The sequence below is a fragment of the Hyla sarda genome, chromosome 13 (assembly GCF_029499605.1).
Source record: "Hyla sarda isolate aHylSar1 chromosome 13, aHylSar1.hap1, whole genome shotgun sequence".
Taxonomy (NCBI): domain Eukaryota; kingdom Metazoa; phylum Chordata; class Amphibia; order Anura; family Hylidae; genus Hyla; species Hyla sarda.
Window position 1 is genome coordinate 29236989 of NC_079201.1, and position 24601 is coordinate 29261589.

The 24601-nt window shown below is 44.0% G+C and overlaps 1 protein-coding gene and 1 long non-coding RNA gene across 9 annotated transcripts in view; one reads left to right on the forward strand and one right to left on the reverse strand.

The window, feature by feature from the left end:
• Positions 1 to 24601, forward strand: part of ANKFN1 (ankyrin repeat and fibronectin type III domain containing 1) — a 597928-nt gene that overhangs the window by 112299 nt on the left and 461028 nt on the right. For 5 of the 7 annotated variants that reach the window (XM_056550598.1, XM_056550604.1, XM_056550603.1 and 2 more), the window contains exon 2: positions 14869 to 14992. The gene's annotated coding sequence lies outside the window, so the exon portion shown is untranslated. Of the gene's footprint in view, positions 1 to 14485; positions 14993 to 15342; positions 15470 to 24601 lie in introns of those variants that run through there. The other 2 variants (XM_056550600.1, XM_056550597.1) reach the window with 2 other exon arrangements.
• The window catches only part of LOC130297750 (uncharacterized), a 55988-nt gene continuing 37202 nt past the window's right edge, over positions 5816 to 24601 (reverse strand). For both annotated transcript variants that reach the window (XR_008849673.1, XR_008849672.1), the window contains exon 3: positions 5816 to 5911. This is a non-coding gene — a long non-coding RNA (uncharacterized LOC130297750). The remainder of the gene's footprint in view (positions 5912 to 24601) is intronic.

A 24601-nucleotide genomic window follows, 5' to 3' on the forward strand; every position in this document is an offset into this window, starting at 1 on the left:
TTTTTAACCATGCAATATTTTGATTGCATACACTGGTTAATGCTATGCCATGTTGGAGTATCAGAAGACCGTTCAGACAGCGAGGAGGCAGGTAAGGGCTCACCCTACGTCCTCTCAGCTGATCAGGACTTTGCTGAGCTGTCGGGATCATCTTATTATCGTTTCAGATGCCGCATAGTTGTGCTTGGCATTAACCCAGGGTCCTGGCTGCTGATAGTAGTTGGGACCCACCGGGTTTTAAATGTGCTCAGTTTGTGAGCATACTTCAAACCCTGGTAACGGGACCATGATGTACAGGTACATCCTGCGTACTTAACAGGTTAAAACCTATTACAATAATAGCAAATTATATAAATTAGGTATCATTTTGATCAAATTGACCAAGAAATCATAAAATAACGTCATATTTACCATAAAGTGCGTAAAAACAACCCTCTCCACCCAAAGTTGCAAAATTAGAGTTCTTTTTAAATTCCCCCCACCCCAAGTAATATTTTTTGTTTGCGCCATACCATTTATTATAAAATAAAAGGAGTCATTACTAAGTACAATTGTTTGCTAAAAAAAATACATCATATGGGTCTATGGATGGAAAAATAAAAGAGTTATGTCTCTTAAAAGGCGAGGAGGAAAAGACGAAATTGCAAAAATTGCCTTTGACCTAAAGCCCAAAACGAGCTTGAGGTTAACGTTATATTTTAATCGTTTGGACTAGAGATGAGCGAATCGAATCGGGCAAATCCAAATTTGTTACGAATGTCATGGAAAATTTGATTTGAAACGGATCCAAATTTTGCCACAATTCAATAAAACAAATCCCTTTATTAAACTCCATTTTGTGCAGGCAGGGTGGCTAAAATGGCTGCTACATGTGTGAGGACATGGGCAAGGAATTCTGGGAAGGTGGGTAGGAGGGATCATCCTGAATCACATGGTGGCTTGCGGCCTATCAGCAGACAGCCAGCCCTGTGATGTCACATCCCTATACATTCAGCAGCCATTGCTGAAGACAGGGATTTCTGGGACTTGTAGCTCAGAGAGCAGACTGTGTGTTACTGACAATTTAGATCTTATTCTTCACAGCAGCGAATCCATTCACCTCAAGCCTGCATCACTGCAGGCAGGCAGACAGGCAGGCACAGTTCAGAGTGCGAGAGAGTACACTTATTTCTGATGCAACCTTTTTGTGGCATATTGTCCGCAAATAAGTGAAATATATACGCACTCAGCAGTTCTACATTTTTCTGGTTAAAGCTTCTAGGGGGCAGTTAGTGTAAAAGCACTAACAGACACACGCACTAGATTGATATGCTTATTTCTAGAGCAACCGTACTGGGGTATATGATCCACATATAAGTGAAATATATACGCACTCAGCAGTTCTAGTTTTCTATGGTTCAAGCTCATAGGGCAGTTAGTGTAAAAGCACTAAAACACTTACACACTAGTTGGTTACGCTTATTTCTAGTGCAACCTTTTTGCGGCGTATTTACCACAAATAAGTGAAATTTATACGCACTTAGCAGTTCGACGTTTTCTATGGTTAAAAGGAACCAGTCATTAGATTTTACCCTATATAAGTGTTATATAGGGTAAAATCTTTATCCTCATCATCCCCAGGGGACGCTCCTGCCCCAGGGATGGTGAAGATATGAACTTATAAACTAGTCCCCGCTGGCCCTGCAAGTAGTCCCCTGGGTGGGGAGCTCCTCTCACCTAGTCTGTTACTTCAGCCGGCAGCGATGCCCCCTCGGCTTGATTGACGGGTTGCGTCATCGCTCTGCTCTGTCTATTCAGTGAGCAGAGAGATGACGCTCCCCGTCAATCAAGCCGAGGGGGCGTCGCTGCCGGCCGAAGTAACAGGACTAGGTGAGAGGAGCTCTCCGACCAGGGGACTACTTGCGGGGTTAGCGGGGACTAGTTTATAAGTTCATATCTTTACCATCCATGGGGGCAGGAGCATCCCTGGGGTTGGTGAGGATAAAGATTTTTACCCTATAAAACGCTTTGACAATCGTTATATAGGGTAAAATCTGATGATTGGTTCCCTTTAAAGCCACTAGGGGGCAGTTAGTGTAAAAGCACTAACAGACATATGCACTAGATTGTTCTACTTATTTCTAGTGCAACAGTACTGGGGCGTATTATCCGCAAATAAGTGAAATATATACGCACATAGGAGTTCTACGTTTTTTCTGGTTAAAGCTCATAGGGGAAGTTATTGTAAAAGCACTAAAACACTTAAACACTAGATAGTTATGCTTATTTCTGGTGCAACCTTTTAGGGTGTATTATCCGCAAATAAGTGAAATACATACACACTCAGCAGTTCTACAAGTTTGTCAGGCAGAGAAGTGCAAGGCCATGCACAGAGGAGTGGCAGAGGCCTAAATTAATCAGGTGCAGGCAGAGGTCGCAGCAGACTAGGGGCGAGTGGCAGCAGGAGTCGCAGCGAGAGGCCTGAGCTTGCAATATCAGCTATTGGTCGTGTCTCGACCAGTAATCCATCTGCCGTCATTGATTGGTTAACTCGGTCATACATTTCTTTACAAGTGACATCTGACACCCCAGTCAACAGCCGGAGGGTTCCTCAGACTCAAGCTTCAGTTGGCATGGCCTGGGAGGAGTCCCTGTCCTCCAACCACCTCTGTCCTATGCTGTTCCCTCCAGAGAAGTATTTTATGCTGTGGGCTCAACTCCACTATACAGCGAGGATGATCAACTAGAGGACAATCAGCAGCTACTGCCCAGCCAAGAATTGGAGGAGACATCCGCCACTTCCTCCACTAGGCGGGCAAGTAGTGATGAGGAGAGGGGCGTGGGAGGTGGTGTTGCGAGAGTTAAGGCTCCTGAAACAGACACCGTTGAGGATGACATCAGTGACATGCAGACACAACTCGATGATGATGAAGGCGATCACACTTGGGAGCCGGGTGCAGAAAGGGCTTCATCATCATAATGAGAAGAGGGTTGCAGGTTGCCCATGAGGCAGCAACTGAGCCAGCAAGGAGGTAGCATGGTTGGGAGTCAGCATGGTGGCAGAAGTAGAAAGTCTGGAGCCAAACGTGCCCAGGGTAGACCACCTGCTTTGCGGCAGCCTACTTGCCCGGGAGGTAGTGGAGCAGCAGCAGCAGTAGCAGTCAGTCAGTGTGGACTGTTGGTGGGAAAATCCGCTACTCAGCGGTGTGGCAGTTTTTTTTAGAATGTTAACATGGTCACATGCAAGATGTGTTGGCAGAAGGTGAAGTGTGGCCAGGGTCCCAATTTTGGCACCACTGCCCTACGTCAACATGGGCAGCGTCACCATTAAGTGGCTTGGGAGAACCGTGGCTCCGATGCGGTGATCCAGCCTGCTGCAGAAACTGCTGCATCACCCATTGGCACGCCGCTCCCTGTTTCAGCCAGCCAAGGCTCCACCACCTCAGTCGAAGGTAGCTGTCTGTCATTCCCATCTTCTGTTGGTCCAGATGCTCCGGCTCCTCGTACTTCTTGTCAGTCCTTCCGTCTGCAATCCATCAACGAAGCGATGTCCAAGAGACAGCAGTATTCAACGGCGGGGCATCCAACGGCGCAGAAGAAGAATGGGCTCTTGTCCAAGATGCTGGTGCTACAGTCCCTCCCTTTTCAAGTGGTGGACTCAGCACCTTTCAAAGAACTAATGGCTTGTGGCGAGCCGAGGTGGAGAGTCACAAGGAGCATTTCTTTACAAAAAAGGCAGTACCAGCCCTGCACAAACATGTAGAACAGAAGGTAGGCCAAGTCCTTGAGCCTAATGGTGTGTACCAAAGTGCACGGATTAGGGATGAACAACATCATTCCACTACTTCATTTTCTACAAAAGATTGTGGAAACAATGGCTGGTCAGGGCACTGGAGACGTGGCGCCTACATCTCATAGCCACATGAACCCTGTGGGGGCTGAACTGTTTATTAATGACCTGTGTACAGTAGATAAAAAGCAATGGTCAGCAACTGCTACACAACTATTATATATATATATATATATATATATATATATATATATGTATACAGGTGCAAGCTGCTGCGGCTGAACTAGAAGTAAAAACAACAAAAATTACAGCAGCACACTGCTAGCACTAAGATATATGTGTAATATAACACTTTTTTTTATTGCAATACTGTTACAGAGAAAAATAGAGGTTCTTAAATTACCATTTAGCCAAAAAGTGTGTACCACCCCACCACGATAAGGTGACCTCATATGGGATGGACCCTACACTATAGATATGCGTCTCTTGGGCTAGCACTAAGTTTCTGGGCATGTAAGATCCAGCAATTCCCTACTTAAAAACACTTAGTGAAATGGGTGGAGTGCACAAACTACTGTGTAAAGTAGATGACACAATAGAGGACAGTGCACTGTTACAAATGGATCTGGATAGGCTGGAGGTTTGGGCTGAGAAGTGTCAGATGAAGTTCAACACTAATACATGTAAGATTATGTACATGGGGAGGAAAAATCCAGGCTGGGAATATGAAATAATTCTACCGCTGTACAAATCACTAGTCAGACCACACATAGAATATTGTGTACAGTACTGGGTACCAGTGTACAAGAAAGATAAAGATATAGTGGAGCTGGAGAGGGTTCAAAGACAAGCAACCAGAGTAATACGGGGAATGGGATTACTACAGTATTCACGAAGATTATCAGACTTAGGGTTATTTAGTTTAGAAACAAAGGTGGCTGAGGGGCAACTAAATGACCATGTATAAATATATCAGGGACCGTACAGAGATCTCTCCCATTATCTATTTATACCCAGGACTGTGTATATAACAAGGGGGCATCCTCTATGGCTGTTGGAAAGAAGGTTTCTACACCAGAACAGACAGGGATCTTTACTGTAAGAGCAGAGAGACTATGGAACTCTGCCAGAGGAAGTGGTCATGGTGAACTCAGTAAAAGAGATTAGGAGGGGCCTGGATGCATGCTGGAGAGTAATAGTATTACAGGTTATAATCACTAGATTCTGGTTATGGATTGTTGGTCCAGGGATATATTCTATTAGATTTGGAGATGGGAAAGAATTTTTCTCACCAAAATGAAGAAAATTAGCACCAGCCTCATGGGGTTTTTCCCTTCCTCTGGATCAACACTATAGAATAATAGGCTGAACTGGATGGATATCTTGTCTTTTTTTTTTTTAGCCTTAAAAACTATGTAACAATGTAATTATTCAGGATAGGGTTCAATTAAGTTTGCAGTATCCAAAATTATGGTTGATGTGTCCAGAGCCTGAGGTAATTTCTTTTTGTTGCTAGGTACCTAATGGTGCTATTTCTGCCATTTCTTGCAATCTTAAAGGAGAACATTACAGATAAAGTTGCTTCCCTTCAGCACAATTTGCATTTCCTGACAAAATTACCATTTTGGGGGTAATGTATACAATCTAATGGGACTCTAGGGCTCAAATTAAATAAATGGCCTATGTTGTTTTCATTTAACTTTTTCTGAAATGCTGTTTTTATGTATAATATTCATACTGGAATTATGATGTATTACATTCATATCACTTAAATATTTAGAGCCCACTCTTTCCAATATTGTTTCCTTCTCTTCAGTTTGTCTAGTTGTAAACTATTATTATCATCTGAAATATATCTATATATATATATATATATATATATATATATATATATATATATATAATTATACTATATACAGTAATGGCTCAGTAATGGATTCCCTCTATAAGACAGTTTCCACTACTAAGCCTGTAAAGTAAATTTAAACAAAAAAAGCACAACACTTTTTAAAAACATTTATAAAAAAAAAAACACTCACCCACAAGCCCTCGTTAGCCATTTTATTAATATTATTTTTTTTTTAAAACGCTGGTCAACGACGTAGTCCACCGAATCAAATGAAATCCTCTGCATACACGTATCTGAAATGATTAGAAAAAAAACATGAAAAATGGGTTAGTACATTTATAGTGCCCTCCCTTTAAAGAAAACGCCCATAAACCAGCGTTTCCTAACAGGGAGCCTCCAGCTGTTGCTAAACTACAACCACATAATTTCCACACAGCCTTTAGTTGTCTAGGAAAGATATAAGTTGTAACTTAGCAGCAACTGGAGTCTTGCTGTTTCTAAACTACAACTCCTGTCATGGGAGTTGTAGTTTAGCAGCAGCTGGAGGCATCTCATTTCTAAACTACAAGTCCCATCATGGAAGTTGTAGGTTAGCAACAGCTGGAGGCAGCTCAATTCTAAACTACAACTCCCATCATGGAAGTTGTAGTTTAGCAACAGCTGAAGGCACCCCGTTCCTGAACTATAACTCCCGTCATGGAAGTTGTAGTTTAGCAACAGTTCGAGGCACCAGCTGCTCCCCCGCCACCCGCCCGCTAGCTGTTGCAAAATTACAACTCTCAGCATGCCCTAACACTGAGGACATTATGGTAGTTGCAGTTGCAATAGCTGGTAGTTGTGGCCAGGGAGCCCCCCCCTTCTTATTGACAACCCCCCAACCCCCCCCCCCCCCACCAATTGCCAACATCCCCCGGCCACTCTTTACCTGTGTGTGTAACGTCCCCCTCACCGCCACCTATCTTTGCCTCGCAGCTGCCCCCGGCCCCTGCTCCAGGTCTGCCACCCGCTGGCTAGCCGTTGTAGGACTACAGCTCCCAGCATGCCCTGTCAGTGAGGACATGCTGGGAGTTGTAGTTGGGCTGGTGGTTGGGGAGAGGAGCTGGCCAGCTGCAAGGAATATGTAACTAATCTGTAACTTCATATTTCCCGGCCTAAGCTGGTCGGTCTTGGCCAATTACAGCTCAGGATGGGAAAAATGAAGTTACAGGGTAGTTTCAGATTCTTTACAGCTTGCCAGCTCCTCTCCCCGGCCACCAGCCCGCAACTACCAGCTGTTGCAACTACAACTCCCAGCATGTCCTCACTGACAGGGCATGCTGGGAGTTGTACTCCTGTAACGGCTAGCCAGCAGGTGGGAGATCTGGAGTGGGGGCTGCTGCGAGCAGCAGCGGTGAGGCAAAGATAGGCAGTGGTGAGGGGGGACGTTACACACACGGGAGGAGAGAGGCCGGGGTGGGGGTGTTGGCAATTGGCAGGGGAGGGGGGGTGTTGGCAATAAGCAGGGGGGGCCACCTGCCTGCAACTACCAGCCATTGCAACTACAACTCCCAGCATGTCCTCACTTTTAGGGCATGCTGGGAGTAGTAGTCCGGTAATGGATAGCCGGGGTGTGACACACAGGAGGAGAGTGTGGGACGTGATTTCATATTTCCCGCAGGAGCTCTGGTCTCGGCTCCCGGCGGGACATATGAAATCCCACTCTCCAAAGCAAGTTTTGTAATCCAGGTCCAGGCTTGCTTACATTTACACTGCTTTGGGGGCAGTTGCGACTTTTGTGATAAATCCCTGACCACTGCAAAGTGAAAACTGAAATTTGTTTTGATAAGCTCTTTTGTAGATTTTTGCTTACAGCCAAAAGTCGCACAAAAAATTGCTTAGGCGCAGATGCGACTTTTTGTGCGACTTTTGTAAACAAAAAAAGAGCTCTAAATCTCTTGATAAATCTCCCCTTATGTGTTTCCCTTTTGAGGTTTATACAGAAATAATAATGAAAATAAAAAATTGTTTTTATTAGAAATATATATATTTAAAATTTTTAGTTATGAAGTTCTCATCTACTTTTTCTGCTTTTCTGCAGGATATATATATATATATATATATATATATATATATATATATATATTATTATTATTATTTTTTTTTTTTTCCAACTGGTGCCAGAGAGTTAAACAGATTTGTAAATTACTTCAATTAAAAAAATATCTTAAGTTGTGTAATTCTTTTTATTCTGACCACAGTGCTCTCTGCTGAGACCTCTGTCCATGTCAGGTACTGTATAGAGCAGGAGAGGTTTGCTATGAGGATTTGATCCTGCTCTGGACAGTTCCTGACATGGACAGAGGTGTCAGCAGAGAGCACTGTGGTCAGATAGAAAGAAAATAACTTCCTTGGAGCATATAGCAGTTAATAAGTACTGGAAGGATTAAGATTTTTTAGATTTTTTTTTTTTAAAGAAGTAATTTACAAATCTGTTTAACTTTCTGGAGCCAGTTGATGTGAAAAAAATAAAAAAGTATTCCACTGGAGTACACCTTTAACACCTTAAAGGGGTACTCCGGTGAAAACCTTTTTTCTTTTTAAATCAACTGGTGGCAGAAAGTTAAACATATTTGTAAATTACTTCTATTAAAAAATCTTAATCCTTCCAGTACTTATTAGCTGCTTAATGCTACAGAGGAAATTCCTTTCTTTTTGGAACACTGATGACATCACGAGCACAGTGCTCTAAGCTGACATCTGTGTCCTTTTTAGCAACCATGCATAGCAGATGTATGCTAAGGGCAGCATGTTGGCTCAGTGGTTAGCACTGCTGTCTTGCAGTGCTGGGGACTTGGGTTCAAATCCCACTAAGGACAACAATAAATAAAGCGTTATTATTATTATAATAATGACAGTAGAGAGCACTGTGCTCGTGATGTCATCAGAGAGCATTCCAAAAAGAAAATAATTTCCTCTGTAGTATTCAGCAGCTAATAAGTACTGGAAGGATTTAGATTTTTTAATATAAGTAATTTACAAATATGTTTAACTTTCTGCCACCAGTTGATTTAAAATAAAAAAGGTTTTCACCAGAGTATCCCTTTAACCCCTTAAGGACCCAGGACGTACTAGAACGTCCTGGCACCCTGGGCTTTAAGGACCCAGGACGTACTAGTACGTCCTGGTGTTTCTCCGGTCTCTGCCGCGCCCCGGGCAGAGATCGGAAGCGGATGCCTGCTGAAATGCTTCAGCAGGCATCCAGGGCAAACGCCGAGGGGGGCCATGTAGGCCCCCCATGTCGGCGATCGCCGCAAATCGCAAGGGAAATCGCCCTTGCGATCTGCGGCGATACCGGGCTGATCGGGTCTCTGGGACCCGACCGCCCGGTAATTTCGCATGATCCCGGCTGTCACAGACAGCCAGGACCATGCTAAAGAATAGGAGCGAGGTGGCAAGCCTGCCACCTCCTCCGATCCCCTGCGATCTGTCGGTTAGTTAACCGACCAATCGCAGGAGGGGGGGCGGTTACTTCCTCCCGTCCTGCCCGGCCCCTTGAAGTCCGGAGAGGACGGGAGGAAGACCGGAGGACGCGGCGGGGGACGGGGGAGTGCTGGGGACCGGCCCCGGTACTTACCTCGTCCCTGAAGACCCGGATCCCGGCGAGGAAGAAGGCGGCGGCGGCGACAGGTGAGTAGATCTTCAGCCGCGGTCGGGCCCTTTACAGCAATGCACGTCGCCGTAAAGCGACGTGCATTGCTGTAATGGGACCCTGTAAACTACAACTCCCAGCATGCCCAGACAGCCCTTGGCGTCTGGGCATGCTGGGAGTTGCAGTTTTGCAACATCTGGAGGTCCACAGTTTGGAGACCACTGTGCCCTTCCAGATGTTGCAAAACTACACATCCTCAGCATGCCCTTACTGTCCAGGCATGCTGGGAGTTGTAGTGCTGTAACATCTGGCCCTTCAGATGTTGCAGAACTACAACTCCCAGCATGCCTGGACAGTTTTGGCATACTGGGAGTTGTAGTTTTGCAACATCTGGAGGGCTGCAGCTTGGACACCACTACACAGTGGTCCCCAAACTGTTCTCCTCCAGCTGTTACGTAACCACTACTCCCAATATGCCCTTCGGCTGCCTGGGCATGCTGGGAGTTGTGGTTTTGCAACAACTGGAGGCACACTGGTTGGGAAACATTGTCTGTTTCCTAACTCAGTGTTTCCCAACCCTTGTGCCTCCAGCTGTTGCAAAACTATAACTGCCAGCATGCACTGATAGACTGTGCATGCTGGGAGTTGTAGTTTTGCAACAGCTGGAGGTCCCCCCCTTGCGAATGTACAGGGTACATTCACATGGGCAGGGGCTTACAGTGAGTATCAGGCTGCAAGTTTGCGATGCAGCAAATTTTGCGCGGCAGCTCAAACTCGCAGCGGGAAACTCGCTGTAATCCCCCGCCCGCGTGACTGTCTCCTAAAAACACTACACTACACTAACACAAAATAAAATAAAAAGTAAAAAACGCTACATATACACATACCCCTACACAGCCCCCCTCCCCTCCCCAATAAAAATGAAAAACGTCTGGTACGCCACTGTTTCCAAAATGGAGCCTCCAGCTGTTGCAAAACAACAACTCCCAGTATTGCCGGACAGCCGTTGACTGTCCAAGCATGCTGGGAGTTTTGCAACAGCTGGAGGCACCCTGTTTGGGAATCACTGGCGTAGAATACCCCTATGTCCACCCCTATGCAAATCCCTAATTCAGGCCTCAAATGCGCATGGCGCTCTCACTTCGGAGCCCTGTCGTATTTCAAGGAAACAGTTTAGGGTCACATATGGGGTATCGCCGTACTCGGGAGAAATTGCCTAACAAATTTTGGGGGGCTTTTTCTCTTTTCACCCCTTATGAAAAGGGGAAGTTGGGGTCTACACCAGCATGTTGGTGTAAAAAAAAAATATTTTTTACACTAACATGCTGGTGTTGCCCTATACTTTTCATTTTGACAAGAGGTAAAGGGGAAAAAAGCCCCCCAAAATTTGTAATGCAATTTCTCCCGAGTACGGAGATACCCCATATGTGGGCGCAAAGTGCTCTGGGGGCGCACAACAAGGCCCAGAAGGGAGAGTGCACCATGTACATTTGAGGTGATTTGCACAGGGGTGGCTGATTGTTACAGCGGTTTTGACAAACGCAAAAAAGAAAAAAAAAACACATGTGACCCCATTTCGGAAACTACACCCCTCACGGAATGTAATGAGGGGTGCAGTGAGAATTTACACCCCACTGGTGTCTGACAGATCTTTGGAACAATGGGCTGTGCAAATAAAAAATGTTGTACAGCCCACTGTTCCAAAGATCTGACAGACACCAGTGGGGGGTAAATGCTCACTGTACCCCTTGTTACATTCCTCAAGGGGTCTAGTTTCCAAAATGGTGTGCCATGTGGGGGTTATTTTGCTGTCCTGGCACCATAGGGGCTTCCTAAATGCGACATGCCCCCGAGCAAAATTTGCTCTCAAAAAGCCAAATATGACTCCTTCTCTTCTGAGCATTGTAGTTCGCCCGTAATGCACTTAATGCCAACTTATGGGGTACCTCCATACTCAGAAGAGATGGGGTTACAAATTTTGGGGGGTATTTTCTGCTATTAACCCTTGCAAAAATGTGAAATTTGGGGGGAAACACACATTTTAGTGAAAATTTATTTTTATTTTTTTACATATGCAAAAGTCGTGAAACACCTGTGGGGTATTAAGGCTCACTTAATTCCTTGTTACGTTCCTCATGGGGTCTAGTTTCCAAAATGGTATGGCATGTGTTTTTTTTTGCTGTTCTGGCACCATAGGGGCTTCCTAAATGCAACATGCCCCCCAAAAACCATTTCTGAAAAACGTACTCTCCAAAATCCCCTTGTCGCTCCTTCCCTTCTGAGCCCTCTACTGCGCCCGCCGAACACTTTACATAGACATATGAGGTATGTGCTTACTCGAGAGAAATTGGGCTACAAATAAAAGTATACATTTTCTCCTTTTACCCCTTGTAAAAATTCAAAAATTGGGTCTACAAGAAAATGCAAGTGTAAAAAATGAAGATTGTGAATTTTCTCCTTCACTTTGCTGCTATTCCTGTGAAACACCTAAAGGGTTAAAACTCTGACTGAATGTCATTTTGAATACTTTGGGGGGTGCGGTTTTTATAATGGGGTCATTTGTGGGGTATTTCTAATATGAAGACCCTTCAAATCCACTTCAAACCTGAACTGGTCCCTGAAAAATAGTGAGTTTGAAAATTTTGTGAAAAATTGGAAAATTGCTGCTGAACTTTGAAGCCCTCTGGTGTCTTCCAAAAGTAAAAACACGTCAATTTTATGATGCAAACATAAAGTAGACATATTGTATTTGTGAATAAAATAAAATAAATATTTGGAATATCCATTTTCCTTACAAGCAGAGAGCTTCAAAGTTAGAAAAATGCTAAATTTTCAAATTTTTCATCAAATTTTGGGATTTTTCACCAAGAAAGGATGCAAGTTACCACAAAATTTTACCACTATGTTAAAGTAGAATATGTCACGAAAAAACAATCTCGGAATCAGATTGATAAGTAAAAGCATTCCAGAGTTATTAATGTTTAAAGTGACAGTGGTCAGATGTTCAAAAAATGGCCGGGTCCTAAGGTGTAAAATGGCTGGGTCCTTAAGGGGTTAAGGACTCAAAAAATTTTAGTTTTTGCACGTTCGTTTTTTCTCCTCACCTTCTAAAAACCATAACGTGTTCAATTTTGCACCGACAGACCCATAAAAGGGTTTTTTTTTTTGCGTCACCAATTGTACTTTGTAATGACATTACTTATCTTATAACATAATCTGTGGCAAAACAAAGAAACATTTTTTGTGAGGAGAAATGAAAAAAAAAATGCAAGTTTGAAAATGTTTAGGGTTTCCGTTTCTATGCAGAGCACTTTTTGGTAAAAATGACACCTTATCTTTATTCTGTAGGTCCATACGGTTATAATGATACCCAATTTATGTAGGTGTCATTTATTTTACCACTTTAAAAAAATTATAACTACATGCACTAAATGAGGGGCTATATGAGGGCTAATTTTTTTTTGCGCCATGGTCTGTAGTTTTTGTCAGTACCATTTTTGTTTTGATTAATATTTTTATGGTATATAAAGTGACCAAAGATACATCATTTTGGATGTTGGTATTTTTTTACGTGTACGCCATCGACCGTGCGGTTTAGCTAACCTTATATTTTAATAGTTTGAACATTTACGCATGTGGTGGCACCATATTGTTTTTTAAATGTTTTAATTACATTATTTTATTTAAAATGTAGGTAAAGGGGGGTGATTTAAACTTTTATTACGGGGTGAGGGCTTATTCACATTTATTCTGTTTTTTCTTTAACACTTAACTTTTTTGTTAGCCCCCACATGGGGCTATACCATGCAATCTTTTGATTGCATACACTGATCAATGCTATACCATAGCATATCATTGATCAGTGTTATCGGCACTCTGCTGCTCCAGCCTGCTGAGCAGGCTTGGAGCAGTAGATCGTCGATTGGATGACAAGGAGCCAGGTGAGGACCCTCCTGTTGCGATAGTCCTGATCAGCTCCGTTGAGCTCCCGGGATAGTTTTACTTTCACTTTAGACGCTGCAATCAACATTGATCGCAGTATCTAAAGGGTTAATCCAGAGCATTTGCCCATTCGACAGTGCCCGGCATTAACCCTGGGTCCTGGCTGCTGATAGCAGTTGCGACCCACAGGGTTTCAAACATTCTACGCTCGTGAGAACGCTTTAAACCCCGGTAATGGGACTCAGGATGTACATGTGTGCCCTGCATCCTTAACTGGTTAAAGAGCACCTGTTACAGGGTGAACTTTTCTAAACTAACTCAGACTATGTTCCCTAACTACTCCTAACACCCCTCCCACCCTTAAAAAAATTCAGAGCTTTTAAATCTCTGTATTATACCGTTTTCCTTACAATTTCCCTGCAAGAGAAAGTGGGCATTTCCCAGCAGGCATAACATCACTGAAGCCTGCTGGGGGACCACTTCTGTCCTCACATGGTTACAGTGCTGTGATGAATAGAAGACCTCAGGCTCTATGTAGCTTTCAGTCTGTGTTGCTATCAGTGAGGCTCTCCTGCAGCTTTCAGTCTGCGCAGCTTTCTGTGAGAATCTGTGGAGCTTTCACTTTCTGTGCAGCTGACAATGAAGTTCAGTGCAGAGAAACACTTCCTGAGTTTGGACTCCTCACTGTATTAACTGGGGCAGGGAACAGAACAGAGCCACCTAGTGGCCATTTTTTCTATTACATTTTGAACATATTTCTGTTGATAATTTTGAAAGCAAGTGAAAGAGAAAGTGTCTGCTACTTCCACAAGGAACATTATATTAAAAGTTTTATTTGGTGACAGGTACTCTTTAAGCCAATTTCTTTTTTTTACTAAATAGCTGCCAGCTCCCTCATGTGTGAACACAGCTCAAAGGTGATCTGTCAGCAATTTTGATTAAAACAGCTGATAGTCCTATGCAGAGGTTGGGGAAGGGAGTCCATACATAACTGTGGTTTTCATCATGCAGCTTGTATAACATAGATAGACATTTTGAAGCTCCCGACCACTATCAGCACAAGTGCCTAGGACAGTGTTTCCTAACGTGGGTACCTCCAGCTGTTGCAAAATCACAACTCCAAGCATGCCCGGACAGCCCTTACATGAGAGCAGTTTTAGAGAATACATCATACACTCCAGCACAGCAGTGCAGCTCTTTCTGTTTGCGTCGCTATCTTGTAATCGCAGTGGATGTTTTCAAATGATCTTGCAGATGTCCCATAGCTATAGACATGGTTGCTGCCTGTGTTGCTATGAAAGCGAGAAGCAGTTATAAGAGCAGCTTGACACTGAAGACATGAATAGAGCTTGAAGACTGCACCATGCATAGCTGGACATTATTATTATTATTATTGGAATTAGGTCTCTACTCGTCACCTCCTGTAGCACTTAGGAATGGCTTCGGTAATACAGTAAGTGCATGGCCATACTTCCATTCTACCACTATGTTCCTTATCTTGTTCTGATGCATCTTGAGTGAGCTGGCCAATTGTCTCAGCAGAGGTTGTCAGCAGCAGCAGCACCACTACTCTCTGCGAACAGGTTGCCTCTCTATCGAGGTGCAGAGATGCTCCGAGAAGTGTCCATTTAGCTGAAATGTTGGGAACTAAGCTTTGGTTTTTCTTGAATATTCACACAGCATAGAAGAAGCCAGGTGAAATTCTCGGGAGCCCAAAAAGCTAAAGCCGGTGGGGTTTATTGAATGAAGTCTTTGGAGCATCACCTGCAGACACTTCCCAAATCCTACTGCATAGTGTGAATTGGTAAGTACAATATAGCATCTGGTTTTGTCATCAAATCACTTCTACCAATATTTAGATTTTCTTTTAGATTTATATTCAAGGACGATAAATATTTACATTAATAAATAGTAAACACATTTTATTATTTTTTTCTGAGATGTAGTAGAATCTCTCTCTCTCTCTCTCTCTCTCTCTCTTTCTCTCTCTCTCTCTCTCTCTCTCTCTCTCTCTCTCTCTTTCTCCCTCTCTCCTCTCTCTTTACTCTCTGCCCTGTTCGGCACAGAAGCAGTTAACCTTTTTCTAAATGGCTACTCTAGGGGTCCACTAGAGATGCTGCAGCTTAGAAATGTATATATTATATTACTCTGCAGGTCTCAATCAGTAATAAATGTAACCTGCAAAACAATAGATCATTTGCAAAGCCTTAGAATAGAAAAGGTCAGAACAACTGGAAGCAAATGAGGTGACATTGTGAGCGGTTCCTTACAGATTCCTCAAGTATGTATATTGCTCAGTAGCCAGTTTATTATTCATCTTTTATATGTTACAATCTACAAAAATGTGGCATATTGTGGACTGAGCTTTCATTTGACTTATTTGTCTTCATGTTGTAATTTACACCAATGGTTTCCATATGGGAAACTACAACTCCCAGCATCCACTCACGCTTGGTGAGATTTGTAATCCCCATGAGATGGAGAACCACTACTACTGCAGATACATTGCATATGTAGTACTTAAAGGGGTACTCCGGTGGAAAACATTTTTTATTTTTTTAAATCACCTGGTGCCAGAAAGTTAAACAGATTTGTAAATTACTTCTATTGAAAACATCTTAATCTTTCCAGTACTTATCAGCTGCTATATGCTCCATGGGAAGTTATTTTCTTTTTGAATTTCTTTCTGTCTGACCACAGTGCTCTCTGCTGACACCTCTGTCCATTTCAGGAACTGTCCAGAGCAGGAGATGTTTGCTATGGGAATTTGTTTCTGCTCTGGACAGTTTCTGACATGGACAGAGGTGTCAGCAGAGAGCACTGTGGTCAGAAAGAAAAGAAATTCATAAAGAAAAGAACTTTCAGTGGAGCATGCAGCAGCTAATAAGTACTGGAAGGATTAAGATTTTTAAATAGAAGTAATTTACAAATCTGTTTAACTTTTTGGAACCAGTTGATTATTTATATATATATATATATATATATATATATATATATATATATATATATATATATATATATATATATGTTTTCCACCGGAGTACCCCTTTAATATCTTAGAAATCCCCATAGGCCTTCTGTTGAAGGAAATACAAGGTTTGTCACTTTTATTGAGTGTGAATATGACCCCTTGTGTGATCTGCATATAGTCCTGTGTAATATTTGTCGAGTGTGGATGAAAGCTTACAGTGGTGGTAGTGGTCCTCGCATAATGTATCATTTGTCTTCTGGGGGTTATGAGAATATGCCTCTTGAAAATGTGGAATTGAACAAGTAATGTGAGTGTCAGAATTTTTTGTATACAGCGATATTGTCCTATAGAAATGTTTCCCAACCAGTGTTCCTCCCGCTGTTGCAAAACTACAACTCCCAGCATTTCGGCTGTCCAGGCATACTGAGAGTTGTAGTTTTCCAACAGCTGGAAGCACCCTGGTTGGGGAACACTGTGCTATAAGGAAACTTCTCCGGTGAGTAAGCTGCATTCAAACTCTTATACTTATTATTTTAACTAGATGAGTACCTGGCGCTGCCCGGTTTTTCCTACCTTATCCTTGTGGGGGAGGAAAAGTAACAAAGGAGGAAGTTTTTGTCCTCATGTCCCATCCTTAAATCCTGACACCATATCCCCTCCTAATATCCTGACCCCAAATCCCCTCCTCATATTCCGACCTCATATGATGTTCTCATATTTTGTCCTCATATCTTGACCTCATATCCCATTCTCATACCCCATCCCCATTTCCCGACCTCATATCCCATCCCCATAACCTGACCTCATATCCCAACCTTATATCCTTTCCTCATATCCCGACCTCATATCCTGTCCTCATATCCCGACCTCATATCCTGTCCTCATATCCCGACTTCATATCTCGACCACAAATCACAACCTCATATCCCGTCCCTATATCCTGACCTCATATCCCGACCTCATAGCCCATCCTCATATCCTCTCCCCATGTCCAACCTCATATCCCTGTCCTCATATCCCATCCCCATGTCCAACCTCATATCCCGTCCTCATATCCCCACCTCATATCCCGTCAGCCCCGTCAGGTGAGGCTGAGTGTTGGTAAGGATATTGTAAGCTTAAAATAAAAGGGGCGTGGCTTAAAGGGTGGGCGTGTCTTTGCAAGATGGGGCATGGAATGCGGGGAGGGTGTGGCCTGCCAGCCGGACTGACACATTCACCAGGAGATGCAGAGCGGAGCTTGTGGTGTAAGGCAACAGTCCTAAATACTTGCAGTGGTAAGGAAGAAAAAATACCTTTTCAAAGGGCGCTGCTGTTGTCCTGGTGAGATGAAGATGAAAAGTCCGAGGCAGAAGTATTTTGCAAGATATAGCTTCTTTATTGGTGTAGAATCATAGCAAGCAGGGATACAGGCTAGATAACGCGTTTCGGGGGACAGCGCCCCCTTCTTCAGATCAGTGATAACAACTGGTGGTGCTTACATGGTATATATACACTTAAAATGGGCGCCAAACATAATTTTATTTTTATTTTTATTTATTTTTATTTTTATTTTTATTTTCATTTTCATTTTCATTTCCTATTCTATTTTTATTTTTATTTTTATTTCTAATTCTATTTCTATTTTTATTTTTCATTATTATTTCTACCATCATAGATCGTTTTTCTGTTTCTGCCCATAGTTTCCCCCCCCCCCCCCTTATTACTTTCCTTCCACCCCTTAAGCCCCCCCCCCCCCATTTTTCTCATTGCCACATCACTGGCTCTAGTTCAAGATGTCCATATTCAGTGACACTTCTATTGACGTCCATACACACTAACTACCACTGCCTATTCATCATATACTATCATCCTGACAGTTTCCCTCCTGTGGGTTCCAGCGAGGGACTTCAGTGCCTGTCATCACGGGCAAGCCGGCCTCCTGAGCGCTGCCCGTGACGCGCTGCGCCTCTGCGCGTCGTGCGTCTCCCGGGCAACGCTCTCTGGCCGGACGCTTCCGACAGACTGCATGGATACGCGTCTGTAGCAACGGCCACTTCCGCTGCACACTCCGGAGCTGCGGCCAGCGGCTCCAGATGCGCGCATATTACCTACTGTTCACCAATGATTTTATTTAGAGTTTTTGTAATAGCTCCATTCCATCAGGCTGTTCTATGTGTCAGAATAGGTTTTCATGATTTGCATGTCTATTTTGATGTATCTATCATGCCTTTACAGTATGTGCCCCTGTTTACTGTAGCCCCTCCCCCTTATGTTTGGCGCCCATTTTAAGTGTATATATACCATGTAAGCACCACCAGTTGTTATCACTGATCTGAACAAGGGGGCGCTGTCCCCCGAAACGCGTTATCTAGCCTGTATCCCTGCTTGCTATGATTCTACACCAATAAAGAAGCTATATCTTGCAAAATACTTCTGCCTCGGACTTTTCATCTTCATCTCACCAGGACAACAGCAGCGCCCTTTGAAAAGGTTTTTTTTCTTCCTTACCACTGCATATCTATCCAGGACTGGCTAGTCCTGTCCTGTACCCTGGGCTTAGCAGCTGTATCCGGTGGACTATTATCCATACCACTAACCCCACTGTGGGTCTACATGCGAGTTTTTTGCTCGCTCAAGGTGAGCACCCATCATCTACTCTTCGACTAACCCCTCCCACCTGTCATCAACGGTATCCCACTAGGCGCCTTTCCGTCGGTCTTTCCTTCTTTTGCTCTTTTAAATACTTGCAGGGGACTTTTAACTAAAACCCCATCCTTCACATATGGGGGTAGGTTAGGGTTAAAGGAGTATTCTGGTGCAGAGTACTCCTGCTCCGTCCTGCCCGGGCTGCAAAAAAAAATGAAAATAAACTATCTCTCACCTTCCTGGGTTCCCGCGGAGCGCCACTACAGCTGATCGGTCCACCGGTCCATCCTCTTCATACTTCCGTGTGTAACGAAGAGTCACATGGCGCTCAGCCTATCGCCGGCCGAGGCAGAACATTGCGGCAGCCGGCGATAGGCTGAGCACCATGTGACGCTTCGTTCACACGGAGGTAGGAAGAAGATGGACGGGAGGACCTATCAGCTGTAGTGGCACTCCGCGGGAACCCAGGAAGGTGAGAGATGGTTTATTTTCATTTTTTTTTCAGCCCGGGCAGGACAGAGCAGGAGTACTCCTTTAATTTAACTATTATATATTTTTATTTGACATATAAGTAATATTTGTACCAGGTATTATTGAAATATCTCCAGCCATACGGAAGTTATGCTGGAACATACATTTCCCATAGATTTGCTTTGGACTTTAAACTAAAACCATCTCTCTCGCAATTGGGGGTGAGTAAGGGTTAAATTACTTATGTTTGTTGTCGACATATAAGTAACATGTGACCAAGTTTCATGTTAATATCTTCAGCAGTTTGGAAGTGATGCTGGAACATACACACATAGACAGATACACACATACATACCCACAGACACACATACATACACACGCACATTGGCCCTCATTTACTATTGCAAACCTGACATGTTTTGTCGGGTTGTACGCCAGATTCTGTCGCATTGCGCCAGACATTCTGTCTGTGCCAGAATTTGCGCCAGAAATGAAAAAACCCTGACTAACTCTCCATTTTGCTAAGAAATTCCGGAAAAGGGGCGTGACCCCTGGGGAAATGGGGCGTGGTCTCTGAAAATGGGCGTATTCCCAAAATGTTTACAAAAAAACAACATACCGTATTTATCGGGGTATACCACGCATCGGCCTATAACACGCACCCTCATTTTACCAAGGATATTTGGGTAAAAAAAGTTTTTTACCCAAATATCCATGGTAAAATGAGGGTGCGTGTGTGTGCACGTGTATACCCCGATACACCCCCAGGAAAGGCAGCGGAAGAGAGGGCGTCGCTGCCCGCTTCTCTCCCCCTGCCTTTCCTGGGGTCTAGAGCCCTGCTGCCGCCGCTTCTCTCCCGCTGGCTATCTGCGCCGCTGCCTGTTCTCTCCCCTTGACTATCGGTGCCAGAGCCCCATTGCCGGTGCCGATAGCCAGGGGGAGAGAAGCGGCGCCGACAGCCAGGGTTAGAGAAGGGGCAGCGGCACCCATTGCCGGCGCTGCTTCCCCGTTGCCTCCCCCCATCCCCGGTTGCATAATTACCTGTTGCCGGGGTCGGGTCCGTGCTGCTTCAGGCCTCCGGTGTGCGTCCCCTGCGTCATTGCTATGCACTGCACGGCGCGGCACACTGACGTCATGCGCCGCGCCGTGCAGTGCATAGCAACAACGCAGGGGACGCACACCAGAGGCCTGGAGCAGCGCGGACCCAGCCCTGGCAATAGGTAATTATGCAACTGGGGATGGGGGGAGGCAACGGGGCAGCGGCACCGGCAATGGGTGCCGCTGCCCCTTCTCTCCCCCTGGCTGTCGGCGCCGCTGCCCCATTGCCGGCGCCGCTCCTCTCCCCCTGGCTATCGGCGCCGGCAATGGGGCGCTGGCACCGATAGTCAGGGGGAGAGAACGGGCAGCGGCGCCGATAGCCAGGGGGAGAGAAGGGCCGGCAGCAGGGCTCTAGACCCCAGGGCAGGCAGGGGCAGAGAAGCCGGCAGCACTGGCTGTCTCTGCACCTGCAAAGCCGCTGCAGTTCATTGATCTAAAGCGCCCGCTTTAAATCATTTAACTGCAGCGGCTTATCAGCGTATAACACGCACATAGACTTTAGGCTAAAAATTTTAGCCTAAAAAGTGCGTGTTATACGCCGATAAATACGGTATTTACTAAGGTTTCCACAGAAAATGTGGTGGATTTCAGCTGAGGAAAACCCGACAGATCAGAGCAGGTGTTAAAAAAGCAAAGTGTAGGGAAAGTGGAAAATGTAGGGAAACCTTAGCAAAAACCGTGGAAAATTATGTACATGTGTAGAGAGAGAGAGAGAGAGATAACATGTAATTTATTTAAAAGATATTGTCCCATCCAGCTTCCCAATGAGCTAAAATGTACAGCCTCCCTGTGAGAAAGCCTGGTAGCTTTCCCCCCATAATATATATTTATATCATATATACTAACTGAGTACCCGGCGCTGCCCGGTTTTTCCTTCCTAATCCTTGTGTGGGAGAAAAAGCAATAAAGTAGGAAGCTTTTTTCATCATATCCTGTCCTTAAATCCTGACCCCCATATCCCCTCCACATATCCCGACCCCAAATCCCCTCCTCATATCCCAATGCCAAATCCCCTCATGTTCCGACCTCAAATCCTTCCCTCATGTTTTGTCCTCATATCTCAACCTCATATCCCATCCTCCTATCCCGTCCCCATATCCCGTCCTCAGGTGGTTTTATATATATATATATATATATATATATATATATATATATATATATATACACACTAGCTGAGTACCCGGGAGTGCCCGGTTTTTCCATCCTAATCCTTATTGTGGATAAAAATCAACAGAGGAAAATTTTTTACTTCATATCCCGTCCTAATATATTATTGTCATATCCCAACCCCATATCCAATCCTCCTATCCCATCCTCCTATCCCATCCTCCTATCCCATCCTCCTATCCCAACCTCCTTTCCAATCCTCCTATCCCATCCTCCTATCCCATCCTCCTATCCCATCCTCCTATCTCGACCTCCTATCCCATCCTCCTATCCCGTCCTCCTATCCCGTCCTCCTATCCTGACCTCCTATCCAAACCTCCTATCCTGTTCTCATATCCCATCCTCCTATCCTGACCTCTTATCCTGTCCTCCTTTCCCATCCTCATATCTTGACCTCCTATCTCGACCTCCTATCCCTACCTCCTATCTCGACCTCCAATTCCGACCTCCTATCCTAACCTCCTATCCCAACCTCCTATCCAGACCTCCATCCCGACCTCCATCCCGACCTCCTATCCCATCCTCCTATCTTGACCTTCTATCTCGACCTCCTATCCCGTTCTCCTGTCTCGACCTCCTATCTCGACCTGATATCCCGTCCTCACATCCCTCGACCTCCTATCCCGATCCGTAATATGTGTACCAGGTATTGAAATATCTCCAGCCGCATGGAAGTTGTGTGGGAACATACATTTCCCATTGATTTGCATGGGACTTTAAACAAAAACCCCGACCCTCACAAATGGGGGTAGTTAAGGGTTAAATTAACTATCCTATATTTTAAGTGGACATAAAAGTAATATGTGACCAAATATTATCGAAATATCTCCAGTTGTTTGGAAGTTATGCAGTAACATATATTTCCCATAGACTTGTATGGGACTTTAAACAAAAACCCCGACCCTGGCAAATGGGGGAGAGTAAGGGTTAAATGACCTATCCTATGTTTGTTGTTGATATATAAGTAACATGTGTGCCAAGTTTCATGTTAATATCTTTAGCTGTTTGGACGTGATGCTGGAACATACACACATACACACACACAAACATACACACACATACATTGAGTTTTATATATATACTAGCTGAATACCCGGTGTTGCCCGGTTTTTCCTTCCTAATCCTTGTAGGGGAGGAAAATAAACAAAGGAGGAAGCTTTTGACTTCATATCCTGTCCTCATATATTGTTGTCATATCTCGACCTCCTATCCCATCCTCCTATCCCGTCCTCCTATCCCGACCTCCTATCCCGTCCTCCTATTCCGTCCTCCTATCTCGACCTCCTATCCCGGCCTCCTTTCCCGACCTCCTATCCCGACCTCCTATCCCGTCCTCCTATCCCGTCCTCCTATCTCGACCTCCTATCCCGACCTCCTATCCCGACCTCCTATCCCGACCTCCTATCTCGACCTCCTATCTCGACCTCCCATCCCGTCCTCATATCCCGACCTGTAATATGTGTACCAGGTATTGTAATATGTCTGGCTGTACGGAAGTTATGTGGGAACATACATTTTCAATTGATTTGCATGGGACTCACAAATGGGGGTAGTTAAGGGTTAAATTAATTATCCTATATTTTAAGTGGACATATAAGTAACATGTGACCAAGTATTATAGAAATATCTCAAGGCATTTGGAAGTTATGCAGTAACATATATTTCCCATAGACTTGTATGAGACTTTAAAAATAAACCCCACCCCTGGCAAATGGGGGTGGGTAAGGGTTAAATGGCCTATCCTATGTTTGTTGCTGACATATAAGTAACATGTGTGCCAAGTTTCATTTTAATATCTTTAGCCGTTTGGACGTGATGCTGGAACATGCATTCATACATACATACATACATGCATACACACACATTGAGTTATATATATATATATATATATATATATATATATATATATATATATATATATCTCAACAAAAAAAAGGAGAGTTAAAGAATGCAAAAGACTTCCAGTACATTTTCTGAACATGTTACTCTTGGGCTGAGGAGATTAACCAAGACTTTCAAACATCATGCTGTTGGGCTGACTTGATGGTAAAGTATGATTTAACTGTCTGGCAGGCAGGGGGAGATAATAGTTTGAGGACAGGATATGAGGTCTGAATAGGAGGACAGGATAGGTGGATGAGATATAATGTCAGGATATGAGGACGAAATATAAGGTCAGGATATGGGGATGAGATATAAGGTCAGGATATGATGATGTCATATAAGGTCGGGATATGAGGATGGGATTTGAGGATGAGATATGAGGACGGGATATGAGGACGGGATATGAGGTCAGGATATGAGGACCGGATATGAGGACGGGATATAAGGAAAGGATATAAGGATGAGAGCATCATTGTTGCTTTTTTCTTTCCCAAATGGTTTATTTAGAAAGACTGGGCTATGCCAGGTACATATAAATACTACAGCATTAGACACATTCAAAACACACCCCTTTTCCATTTGGGGCTCTGATCTCATAAACACTCTGATGCCAATATTAGCATTTTATATCAGTATTTTGTGTGAGAGAAGAAATGTAAGTACCCCGGGCAGATATGGACTTTCTAGTAGCAGCACAGGCTGTTGTTTCAGATCAGGGTTTACCTTTATCCAGCGTTTATATGCAAGGGATTATATCACTGTGACAACAGACTTTCACTCTTGTGCACCCAAATTGAATCTCTCCAGATCAGACACCCCTGCTAAGGCTATGCAGAGATGTTTTGTCATTTTTGTGGCAGCAAACATATGTAATGTATCTAGGCACGGTAGAAAGACAGTTGGGTGGCACCACTATAATAGCCACTATATCAAAAATACATGCCATTCAATCATAGATCACAGGAGAGGGGAAAAATTATTTGGGGAGGGGATGACAGAAAAAAACAGCAAGTGATACGAAAAATGTAGAAAAAATGTGTCACTCACCCTAAAATTTCATCTTTATAAAATCACATTAAAATTCGGCATCCTGACAGAGAGAGTAGGTCTGGGAAGCCGCAGCCGCAGCGCTGCACGGTAAAAATTCAGGCAACAGTTTTGCGGTCAAAAACCCACTTCGGTGGGAAACTGACC